This window comes from Molossus molossus, unplaced genomic scaffold (genome assembly GCF_014108415.1).
Source record: "Molossus molossus isolate mMolMol1 unplaced genomic scaffold, mMolMol1.p scaffold_m16_p_14, whole genome shotgun sequence".
NCBI classification, from domain to species: Eukaryota; Metazoa; Chordata; class Mammalia; order Chiroptera; family Molossidae; genus Molossus; species Molossus molossus.
Window position 1 is genome coordinate 58,305,620 of NW_023425349.1, and position 12,608 is coordinate 58,318,227.

A 12,608-nucleotide genomic window follows, 5' to 3' on the forward strand; every position below is an offset into this window, starting at 1 on the left:
TAGAAGAAACCAATGGCCCTAGCCAGTGTGGCTAAGTGGTTAGAGAGTTGGCCTGTGCATCAAAGGGTTTTGGGTTTGATTTCTGGTTACGGGCATGTACCTGGGTTGCAGGTTTGATTCCCAATGAATGCATAAATAAGTGGGACAACAAATCACTGTTTCTCTCTCTCTCCCCATTCCTTTCTCTCTAAAAATCCATAAATAAAATAAAATAAATAATTCAGTCAAGGAAGTTAAGGATTTTTAGTTTAACACTAGAAAAATTATAATAGTGGAAATATTGTGGGTTCAAGCAGAATTTTTCTCTGTACATTAATGTTTGGGAGCATTAAAGGAAGAAACAAACCAAAAACCTTATAATGTAGAAGACCTTAAGAAAACACTGAAAATCCTACAGAATTTCCCTTTTTGGTGAAAAAAGTGGCTGGGTTAGGAGTTGCATAAACCTACTACACTTTCCCACAATGTTAAGTTATTTTAGGAAGCTGTGTGTGCAAATGAAAAATTATGACGACATATCTCTAGGTGTTAATAAAATTTGATGAAGACTGCTATCTCCCAGATAAAATTTTGATTTTTGATGAAATTTGTCTCTAATGCCCACAAGAACCTACCTTAAATAAGGAGGAAGCTGGTTTCTTAGGGTCTAAGGCAGCCAGAGATTCACTGAGGGTGCCAGCCACACATTGCTGGGGCATTTTAACTGTGCGAGCAGCGGAACTGTTAATGCACTGGACACAAAGTAACGGAATTGTTAGTGCTCTGCATAGGTTTAAGTGGTCTACATATTCCAATCCTACTTATTCCCAAAGTCTGCAATTGTGCACATTTTAAGGATTCTTTTTAGGACCGTATATTTGGAATTATTGCAGATATGCCTGCAGATTGCAGTAGAAAGGCAGTCTCCCCTTTTCTATTTCCCTAAAGTTAACCCCCCCCCGCCCGCCACACATAAGGCTATCTCTGTTGTTTTTTAGGTAGGGTTAGGCACACAGACCCCAGAAGCCTGTGCGCTCCAGAGAAGGGATGGAGGGACCCCAAGGAGTTATTAGTTGGACCCTGGGAGGAAATCGCAGACAGCAGCAGGGTGTGTGTGTGTGTGTGGTGGGGGGGCTGCACCTTCTCCTTGCCGTCCCTTCCCTTTTGACCTTGTGCATCTCCCCCAAAATCCACCTTGGCAATGCTGTAGTGACTTCTGCTGGCTTCTGTTGGGACCCCTCTTCTGAGTCAAATGCCCCAAGGAAGGAAAGAACACCCCAAAGAAGAGATTTATTGTCAAAGGACGAGAGTTAAGGAAAATTTAGTCTTTTAAAAAATTTTTTTTTATTTTCTTATCCTCACCCGAGGATATTTTTCCATATTTTGTACAGATAGAGTGGGAGGGAGAGAGAGGAAGGGAGAGAGTGAGAGAAACATCGATGTGAAAGGGACACATCGAGTGGCTGCCACCCGCACGACCAACCAAGGCCGGGGACAAACTGCAACCGAAGTATGTGCCCTTAGCGGGAACCGAACCCGGGTCTCTCCGGACCGCAGGCCGACGCTTTAACCGCTGAGCCAAACTGGCCAGGGCGGAAAATTTAGTCTTTACTACTGTTTGTTTTCTCATCCAGTTCTCAAACTTTTTGGTTACAGGACCTCCTTAACATTCTTAAAAATTGTCTTTGTGTAGCTTCCTTTGCAACCTGGGCCTAGCAGAATGGCTCTCTCGAAGAAGGGTGGTGAGAAGAGGGCCATTCTGCCTTCAAGAGGTAGTGAATACATCATCAACATTCACAAGCGCATCCATGGAGTGGGTTCCAAGAAGTGTACCCTTGGACACTCAAAGAGATCATAGAAATGTGCCATGAAGGAGATGGAAACTGCAGATGTGTGCACTGACACCAGGCTCAACAAAGCTGTCTGAGCCAGAGGACTAAGGAATGTCCCACACCGTATCTGGTGCCAATGTCCAGAAACATAAGGAAGATGAAGATTCACCAAACAAGATTTATAGTTGGTTACCTAGGTACCTCTCACCACTTTCACAAATCTACAAAGAGTTAGTGTGGATGAGAACTAACTGCTAATCATCAAATAAAGTTATAAAACTGCAAAAAAAAATTGTCTTTGTGGATATATCAATTAATATTTATTGTACTAGATTAAAAAAAAAATTTAAGCACACAAATACAGAAGCACACATTCCATTAGCCTTCAGAGCAGTGGTGAAATCAATCCTAATAATTTCCTTAGAAAACTCCACTGTGAATGAGAGTGAATGAGAGAGAAAGGGGCACATAAAGTCTTAGTGTAATTATGAAAATAGTTTTAACCTTTCTGATTTCCTGCAAAAAACTTTGAGAACCACAGCTCAAAAATATAAAAATAAAAATAAATCACAGTTTAGAAACAGGCCCTTTCACTTCCTTGAACAATTTATTTATTAAAAAGAAATATTTTTTTTATCCTCACCCAAGGATATTTTTCTGTTTATCATCAGATAGAGTGGGAGGGAGAGAGAAAGAGAGAGAGAGAGAAACATTGATGTGAGAGTCTGGAATCGAACTCAGGACTCATTGGTCCATGGGCCGACATTCTAACCACTGAGCCACACCAGCCAGAGCAGAAAAATTTTTTTCTTTATTGATTTTTAGAGAGAAAGGGAGAGGGAGAGAGAGATAGAAACATCGATGAGAGAGAACATCAGTTGTCTGCCTCCTGTATGCCCTGCACTGGGGATTGGGCCCACAACCTGGGCATGTGCTCTGATTGTGAATTGAACCGGTGACCTGTTGGGGCATGAGTCAATGCTCAACCACTGAGCCACACCAGCTGGACTACTTGAACAATTGAGATGGGACCCCTGTGGGACCTAGATCAGGGTCTAGGCTGCTGGTGCAATTTAGACAGTAACATGTGGATTAACAAGGTGTGCTCTGGGATAGGGTCCTTATCACTGCCCTTTAGTCTAGAGAGGATTCCTTTGTGAAAAAGAACAGATCATACTAAGTAATTAAATATCACTTGCTGAGAAGGATAAACTTCAGTTTATAGGAAAAACCCCAAATTCCTAGAAAGGTGTCAGAATTTCAACAGAAGTTTCACAAGCTAAGAACTTGCTTGAAGAAAACAACCATTAAAATAGGAAAGCATGCCCAGCTGGTGTTGCTCAGTGGTTGTGTCCACCCATGCACCAAGAGGTCGCTGGGTCAATTTCTGGTCAGGGCACATGCTCAGGTTGTAGGCCCAATCCCCAGTTGGGGGCATGCCTGAGGCAGCCAATCAATATCCTCTCTCATGGATGTTTCTACCTCTCTCTCCCTTCCTCTCTCTCTAAAATCAGTAAAGAAAATAAATAAAATTGGAAAGCACCTCTTTGATGAAGTGGAAAAAACAATACTTGTTTTGCTCTAAACTAAGAAAAAAATGTAAAGAAATCTGTAGAAATATTTTAAGTTCATAGAAAAAAATACATAAGAATTCCGTAAACCTTTTAGAGACAAGATAGCTCTTAATGAAACAAAACTAATGGAAGAGAAAGTTAAGTGTTGTGGGCTCCCTGTCACAGAAGAGGAAATTGGAATGAGCAAAACATCAAGTTCAGGAAAGTCTGAATTTTCAGAGGTCTTCAAAAGAGATGAAAGAATCTCTTGATTTTAAAAGTGATGATGCTAAAGTTTTGAATAATTGTCTGGTACAGATCAATTCTGAAACTGAGGGGGAAAGTAATAGGAAAGAAATTGTTATTTTCTGAATTAGACAAGGGAGAGCCAGGGGATCACCTAGGTGAGAAAGTGAAAGAGAAGACAGTTCTATCAGTTATCTATTACTGTGTAAAACAACCGCAAAACCTAGTGGCTTACAGCAGTAGTGATTTTTTCCTTTATGATTATCTGGGTTGGGTGACAGTTTATTTTTTTTATTATTTTATTTTATTTTTATTTTTTGATCTTTATTGTTAAATGTATTACAGATGTTCTCATTTCCCCCCCCCATTAACCCCCTCTTTCCCACTCCCGCCCCCCTCCTGCCTTTTCCCACACTGTTGTGTGTGTCCACTGGTTACATATAAGTTTTTTGATTTATTTCTTCCCATCCCCCAACCCCCTTCCTTTTGAGATTTGTCAGTGTAGCAGCCCATTTGTACTTCTTAATCCCTTCACCTTTTTCACCCATTCCCCCAACCCCTCTCCCATCTGTCAACGAACAAAATGTTCCCTGTATCTATGAGAATGTTACTGCTCTGCCTGTTAATTTTGTTTGTAGATTCAATTGTTGATAGATATGTATGTATTCATTGCCATTTTGTTTGTTCATATATTTTATCTTTTTCTCAAAAAGACCATTCAACATTTCATATAATAACGGTTTGGTGGTGATGAACTCCTTTAACTTTTTCTTGTCTGGGAAAGTCTTTATATGGCCATCGATTCTAAATGAACCACGCCGGTCAGGCCTGAATTGCTCATCTTTGATTATTTTCTCTGCCCCATGTCTTTTGTCTTCTAAAGTGGAAGCTTGGAGAATGAATCTGTAGATGCTCAGTACTCTGTAGTTAGCTATGATTATGCAAGTTTCCATGGGCATGCTAGCTGACTGCTGAGCTCTGGGGTTCTTCAAAAATCACTGACACATTTGAAAGGAATTTTTTTTATTATTACAGAATATACATTTTATAACCATTGACATGTATCACCCTTCACCTCTTTTGTCACTGAAAGTTAGAGTAAGTCAAGGGGGTGGAAAGAGGTGCTGTGTCACACCAAATCCTTTATTCAGATTTCAATAAACATATGCTGGAACAAAATAAAAATAAATATAAATTTAAAAAATTTAAAAAAGAAAGCAGCCCAGCCAGAGTGACTCAGTTGGTTGAGCGTTGCCTGATTGCCAGTTCATTCCAGGCCAGGATATATACCTAAGTTTTGGATTTGATCCCCCAGTTGGGGCACATACAAAAGGCAAACAATCAACGTTTCTCTCTGACATCAGTGTTTCAATCTCTCTCTCTCCCTCTTTCTAAGGATTGAAAAAAAGAGAGAGAAAGCATTTACAACTTTTAGCTGAGTGATAAAATGTCAATTATGCGTGATTGGATTATGCGTTCTACCCAAGGAAGGTAGAACAGCATACTTGTGCATTGCAGTTACTGCAAGGCCCCTGTAAAAGGTATTATAAAGTTTCATACTGAAAATTGAGCTCATTGATCAGACCAAATACTTTACTGGAAGAATTTGAGCAGAAAGGAAAGATTAAGAGTAGTCCGCAGAGGAAGGGGAATATTAAAACCAGAGAACTTAATAGAGATAAACCATGGAATATGAAAATATAAGGCAACATTTTGTTCTACACAAGAATGTCCATGATAATTGGATCCTTTATGATATGAAATATCAAGTTATGGAGAGATGAAGCAAGCCAACTTTCGAGACAGATTAATAGAGGAACAAATAAAAAAAAAATGTTGCTAATACTCTGAAAACCAGGAATTGTTAAAGCAACTCAAAGAAGAGATTTTGTGGTCTCTTTCCAACTAATACATCAATTTTATTTCTAAGATGCCAAGTGTTTTGTTTTCTATTGTAATCTGAGACTTTATACAAATAACAATACAATATCTAATGTCTTCCTCAATGGAGGGATCCTTTGATTTCATGCCTGAGGATGGATGAGTACCATACTCCTCAATAATGAAGGATGGCCTGTGAAATTACAGGTACTCTGGCCATTAATGGAAGAGATGTGCTTAAACTGTAACCCTGATGCATACTAATCAGTATCCCCTCAGATTCCTCCCCTTCACCACATTGGATGGCCTGGTTCACTCTGGTACAAATCCCAACCGTTCTTAGCACTATCAATCACAAACTCACTCACTGCCTCCTCCTGGTCAGTTTGGACCACCTTGCTCACCACTTCATGAGCATAAAACTTTCCTTCCACACCTTATTCATGGAAGGACTCCACCTCAGGCCTAAGAGAAAGCACACTGGGCCTCTACCTGAAATAATGGCCTTGTTCCATGATTATTAAATCTATAAACATTGACCTTCACCTTTTCTCTTTAGTAATATGTTTTTGGCAATTACAAGTAATGCTGCTCTTAATATGTATTTTGATGCATACATACATACATACATACATTTCTGTTGGGTATATACCCAGGAGAGAAATTGCTGGGTCACAGGGTATGCATATGTTCAACTTTAGCAGATAATGTCAGTTTTCCAAAGTAGTAAATACCTAAAAGATATATAAACATAAGCATAAAAGCAGCCTGTTTATCTTTCATTTAAGACTAACTTATTGAAGACCCCAAAGCAATTTTTAATGGAAAATGAGAATTAACCTATGATGAAATGAAACACAGAGATAGTGTGTGTATGCATCAAAAAATCAGTAGAATTTGTTTTGATTCTCACTGGGATAAGGTCACAATAATTTCTCCACCAAATAGACCATTTCCTTTCTACAGGGTGGGGCTAAAGTAGATTTGCAGTTGTGAGTATGAGAAATAGAGTTTATTCTTGTACTATTATTAATTATTGTATGATTTTTCATATGAACAATTGTATACCTACTTTTGCCACACCCTGTATAATTCACACCAGAGCCTTATTTCCTAGCACATTTTAATGAAAGTGAATGAGTGCATTAATAGGTCTTCTCTATAGATTGGTTTAAACCATATACACTTCAATACACTAGAAATTATATGGCATTTATGGTTAGATATGTGATAAGATAGTCATTACTCCAAATAATTTTTTCTTGGGTCTACAATGTAAGCCAATACACCTCTTTCCCAATAAACTCTCTCGCCTATAGCAGTTTATTAACACACAGATGGCATTATCATATGCTGTCGTAAATGAACTTGCTGCTTTCCTTACTAACCTGACGTGATTTTGCCTGCAACTAAAAAAGTTTTGAAACATCAATCTGTATATAATATGGTTGGGAATGCTAAAAAATTACTTATGGTAAAATTATTGTAGTAGAGTATTACATTTCATTCTGAGTTACTGGCAACTCCGGTTTAAAAAAAATCCAGATAAAGGAAACAAAGAGTTAAAAAGAAAAAACCCTTTCGGTTACTGAAATTCTTAAGGGTCAATAGGACCAGAAGGAAAAGTAGCTCAGTTTTTCCTCCACTTGTTTTTGCCTTCAAGTTTTCCCCTTTTTTAATACACCAAAATTTTTAATGGAAACGTAAGGGGAAAGTTCAGAAGTTTTACCCTTTAGTTTATTAAGTTAAATTAACTGGGTGGTCCATTTGTCAAAAGTGGGTAAGAAAGTTGTTATTAAAATATACAAGAATTAACATACTAAATGTTTGAAAAGCCTTTTAATTTAAATATCACATGGAAGAGAAAAGTGCACAAGTCATAAGTATACAGCTTGATGAATTTTTCACAATTATTACCACCCAGCTAAAATAAAATAGAGCATAGCCAGCATCCCAGAGATTCCTCACTTCTTCCCTCCCAATTACTCTACCTCCTTTCTCTTCCTTAAAGGCAGGAATTATTTTGAGTTTTAACATCATGGAATAGTTCTATGTTTAACTGTTATATAAATGGAATCACTACAAATGTATTCTTTTGGGTCTATTTTTTCACTTAACACTATATTTGTGAGATTTAGCCATTATATTTGGGTAGCAGCAATGCATTTATTTTCATTGGTGTATAGTTTTCTATTGTATAAGTATACCAGCATTTATATATCCATTCTTTTTATTAAAAAAATTTTTTTATTAATTTATTTTTGTTACCGATGTTTCTCCCTTTTCCCTATTGACACCCTCCTCCCCAACCCTCCCCCACCCCATCCCCAGGTTTGTTGTCTATGACCATTGGTTATGCATTATATCCATTCTTTTGTCAACAGATATTTGTTTCCAGTTTGGGATTTCATAAATAATGCTGTTATAAGCCTTACTGTGTATGTCTTTGGTGCATATGTATATGTATTTCTATTGGTGTTTATGTTTCTTCACACCATCACCAACATTTTTATTTTCAGTGTTTTTATTCTTAGCCATTTTGTGGGTGTGTATGAGTACCTCATTTTGTATACTCCATGAAGGCAAGGCTAGATCTGTTCTGTTCATGTTTGTATTACTATCCAATACCTGTTCATAAAACAGTACAAATAATAATAATGAATGGCAATAATAAAAAGGAGGATTGATTGAAACTGCAAATACTCAAAACTTTATAACTTCAGCTTAGGTTTGTGGTTTTATTTTTATTTGTTAAAATGAAAGAATATTTAGTTTTGTAATGTTATGATTTGGGTGATATAAATCATTCCCAACATTTTTCTTGATATGAAAAACAAACTACCTCATCAGTTCCTCCAGAATACTACCCTCCCACACGCACACATTTAAGGCAATGGCCCAGAGAGAACTAGAAGCCCTAGGGAAAACATGACATATCTCTCCAAAGCTCAAATTTTATTCAAATATTTTGATGGGAACATTAAATAATCTAACTGGTATGTAATTTTAGGCATTCTTTCTATATTAAAAAAACCCACATAGAATGACATATAAGCTGATTGAATGAATATTTAGCTTACACAGGAGGCTTTAAAAGTCTATTCCCATACCCCTGACCACCGTACACTTTTTGGTCATTGTGACTCCTTTAGAAGATTGAAAAATTTCATTATGATAGAGAATTAATGAAGTGTTTCAACTGGGTGGAATCATGATCTGATTTTTACTTTAGGAAGACAATTTTGGCTTGCAGTACAGAAGATAAGTAGGAGGGAGGAAGGGTGGGTAGAGAATGCATTGGAGGAAGGGAGACCATAGGTGAATACTAGTTATCTAGGTGAGAGCTAAACTGACATGAACTTCAAAACATAGGACACAGAAAACAGCCACAAAGGTTTCTAATTTTATTAATACTATCATATTCACTGTGATCCTTTAAAACATCATCTAAATAACTAGTTACTGGTTTTACATTATATTTGTATAAATAACATGCATATGTGCTAAGAATAAATATAAACATTAATGGGTATTACTATTTTTTTTTATATTTGCAAAAGACTAGTGGACTTCAATATATTCAAAGTTAGACTATTATTTGGTAGTGTATCAATTTGCTGCATTTTACATATATTAAGAAATTTACAATTGTTGTCTCCAAGGTGATCTAAATAAGAGTTCACGTAACGTATAAGCTTTAAGGGGAATCTATGTATCCATTATATAGCCTCCGACTTATTGCAATTGGAGTTTTTAGTTGGGACTAAATAAATTAATCAACTATATGGCTAAAATGTTAATTTTCATTGTAATTTGCAATATTTTGATATATTAGGGACACCACACTGTTCTCTGTGCCATGAATCCAGTTGATTTTCTAGTGGGCTCACTTCAGTTTCCAAAACTGTGAAGTGCTTCATTGCTTCACATACTGCTTTACAACTTTTGAAATGTTTTGACATTTTACATTATCTTCTTTGATGTTCAAAATGCTTGGAGAAGTCTGCAAAGGCTGGTATGTCTGTCCCATTTTTTAGGTTAAAAAAACTGAGACTTGATCTACTGTGTTCAACAAATGTTTGTGCATCTGCAAATTGAGAAGGGACTGGAATTCAGGTTTCCAGAGTTTTAATTCTGGTGTACCAAGGATCCTCGTTTTTAGTAACTGTTTGACATATTTTTTAATCTCTATACTTCAGTTTTCATGTTTGTAACAAGGAGATAATTTAATTTAATACCTATTCAATGAATGAGTACAAGGTTTAATTTAATTAATATATGTGAAACTCTTAAAACAGTTCAAGCTCACAGTAAGCCCTAAATAAATGTTAAATGATATGTTTATTGTTTTAGCATATCCAATTAACTTGTAAGGAGGGTTGGGATCCTCATAGTATACATTTTGGAAAATTCCCAGTTGAGTGTACCTGTTACGCAAGTTTCAGATGTGTGTTGGTAGTACAGCTTAAATCTTGTTTATAATTAAATAACTAAAGAAATGTAGTGGTCCAATAATCTCATTAGTCTTACTTAACCACATTTCATTTGTCCTTGAAATGCTCCTCCCAGAGAGAAAAGACTTCAAGGCTATGGTAAGTGGATTTAAGGTATTTTATTCTATTTTTTTTTATTATAAATTTTTTTTTTCCTTATAGATTTTAGAGAGACAGAAAGGGAGAGGGAGAGAGACACAAACATCCACGAGCAAGAACATCTATTGGCCGCCTGCTGCATGCCCCCCACCTGGGATTTGGCCCACAACCTGGGCATGTGCTCTGACCAGGAATCAAACCAGCCACCTCTTGGTGCATGGGTCCAGGCTCAACCACTGAGCCACACCAGACGGGCAATCTTTAAGGTATTTTAAAAAGCAGAAATCAGTGGACTGTAATAGAAAAACCCAGCATAGAGACAGCCCAAGTGTGCTCAGTAATATAACTACCCAATCTTTCCTAGCTGAGAAGACGTTAGGGGAAAGTCCACAACAGACAGCTGGGAACTCTGCAGTTTTTTTTTTTTTTTTAAAGCTTTAGCTTTGCAAAACATCTGGTGCCTAGCCATCTGTCTTGGGCAGTACAAATGCTTAAGGTCTGTGTGGTTTCCTTTTGACACCATGGAAGGCGGAGTTACAGCGCAAGAGCAACAAGTTGTGGCAAACTAACTTAAGTACGTTCTCAAGGGTAGGGAGGCACCTGCACCTCCTGTGACTACAATTCAAAACTGCTGGTATCCTAGCTTTTTGGAGATTCCCTATCCGGGATACTTATTGGGGCCACCTCTGGTATCTTCATCTGAAGTGCATACCTGCGCAGGGCTTGCCGTGCTCCGCGTAGGTGCCTGAAATACGGGAGTTTCGCTCCCCTAGGCCAATTATACGGCCTCTAGTTTGAGTTACTAAAGGTTAGTCGGTGGACACCCTTCAACCCCTCGGGATCTCCCATTGTGGTTAAGAGCGTCAGAGGCTCCGGCCGTAAGACTGTCATTGCTGCCCAGCTGCGAGCCCAGATATCCTCGCAAAATCGACCCGGCATTCTGAGGCCCCACACATGGCAACGCCACTCTGACGTTCGCGCGGCGGAGGCCACCATAGGCCCGCGTCGGAGCCCGGGACGACGTGTGGCGCGTGGACTCCATCAGGTCTACCCCTGCGGGAACACCGTCAGCGCTTCCGGGCAAGGTTCTGTGCACCTGTTCCTTTCTTCTGCTCAGGTGCCTCTCCCTTCTGGGAAAAAGTGCACATGAGAACAAGATACACGACAGCGAACACAGGCTCAGAACAGCGCGGAAGAATAAGACCAAAGTACGAAGGTGCTGGGCACCTTTAAGCTGTTTGGAAGTTCACGTGACTCCCTAAGTGCTGGGCCCCAGCGGTCACGTGACGGCGCGCGCGTCCTCGCGCAGGGGGAGCCGGCTCGCTCTGTGCGCGCGCCTTCTCCACTGCCTCCCATCCTCTCCACGGGCGGGTGAGGAGCGGTGGAGGGATCTTCGTCTGGAGCCGGGTGCGCGTGCGCAGCGAGCAGCTGTCACCCAGTGCGGAACAAGTCTCCCAAATTTCCCAAATCTCTCTGGGCCAGAGGCCACCGTCTTCCTTCTCCTTTTCCACCTCTGGGCCGTGTCCTCGCCCCACCCGCGCGCCAGGTAACCGCTTTTCCGGAGTCCCGGGGACGGGGGAGAGAGGGGGAGGGCCCGGGCGGTCTTCTGGCTCTGCCCTCCTCCGCGCGGGTCGGCAGGGGTTGCCGGCGTCCGGGAGAGTGGAGACGCCGGACCTGAGACGCTCGGTCCGCGGCCGCCGTGGCTGTCATGCTGGGGAGAAAGCGGCCGGCCAGGGTCGCAGGGGAGGGAGACGGGAGCCAGTGACAGCCCGCTCCGGCCCTTACGGGGGTTCGGTGCCGCGCTTGTCGTTCTCCCGGGGGCTGGAGTTGGGGTCCACGCTCCTTGGGGCAGAGGAGCGCGCGGGTGGTCCAGAGATGCCAACTCCTTGCCTTTCCCCTCCCAGCTGGGTCTGAGGCGGACTCAGGGAAGCAGGGCCTGCTGCGCCCCTCGGGGCCATCTCTTCACTGGGACTGTTGTAACCACCGCGGGGTGAGGATGAGGGTTCCTGTCCGGAACACCCGGTCGCAGGCAGCCAGTCTCTCTCCGGGGTTCTTTCTCAGCCCCCGCGGTTGTCCTTTTGGTTTCTCGGGCATGGGGCCATTTCTGCATTGCCCCAAACCATGATGCGGTGTAGACAGTGGGTACTTAATAAATAGGAGTTGGATCAGGTCGCATGGGATGCCAGGCACGGGACGTGGCGTGGGGTGGTGATGTGGAGGAGGGAGCCAGGCCAGGCATGCTGGGGCTCCGAGCTCGAGCTTGGGTTATGCTCGAGGCTCAGCCAATGAAACCAGCAGGGCTCGATTCGGATGCTTTCCGGGTGAACTTGGAGGCAGTCTCCCCCTGAGCTGCACTGTGCACGTCTGCACCGGCTGGCTTGGTTGTGGGCGATGCCTGGGAGGGGTTTCGTCTGGTTCCTCCTCCACGAGAAGGGAGGGCAAACTTTTTTTTTTAGTACTTGGTAAATTACCACGCAAGGTGATATTTGAAGCACTGCTTCGGAAATGTTGTTTGGAAGTTGCAA

General features: G+C 40.9%; 1 protein-coding gene across 1 annotated transcript in view; it reads left to right on the plus strand.

Annotated features, from left to right (window-relative positions):
• Positions 1–11,401: 11,401 nt before the first annotated feature.
• KDM4C (lysine demethylase 4C) overlaps positions 11,402–12,608 on the plus strand; it is a 444,842-nt gene continuing 443,635 nt past the window's right edge. The window contains exon 1 of the mRNA XM_036261620.1: positions 11,402–11,629. The gene's annotated coding sequence lies outside the window, so the exon portion shown is untranslated. The remainder of the gene's footprint in view (positions 11,630–12,608) is intronic.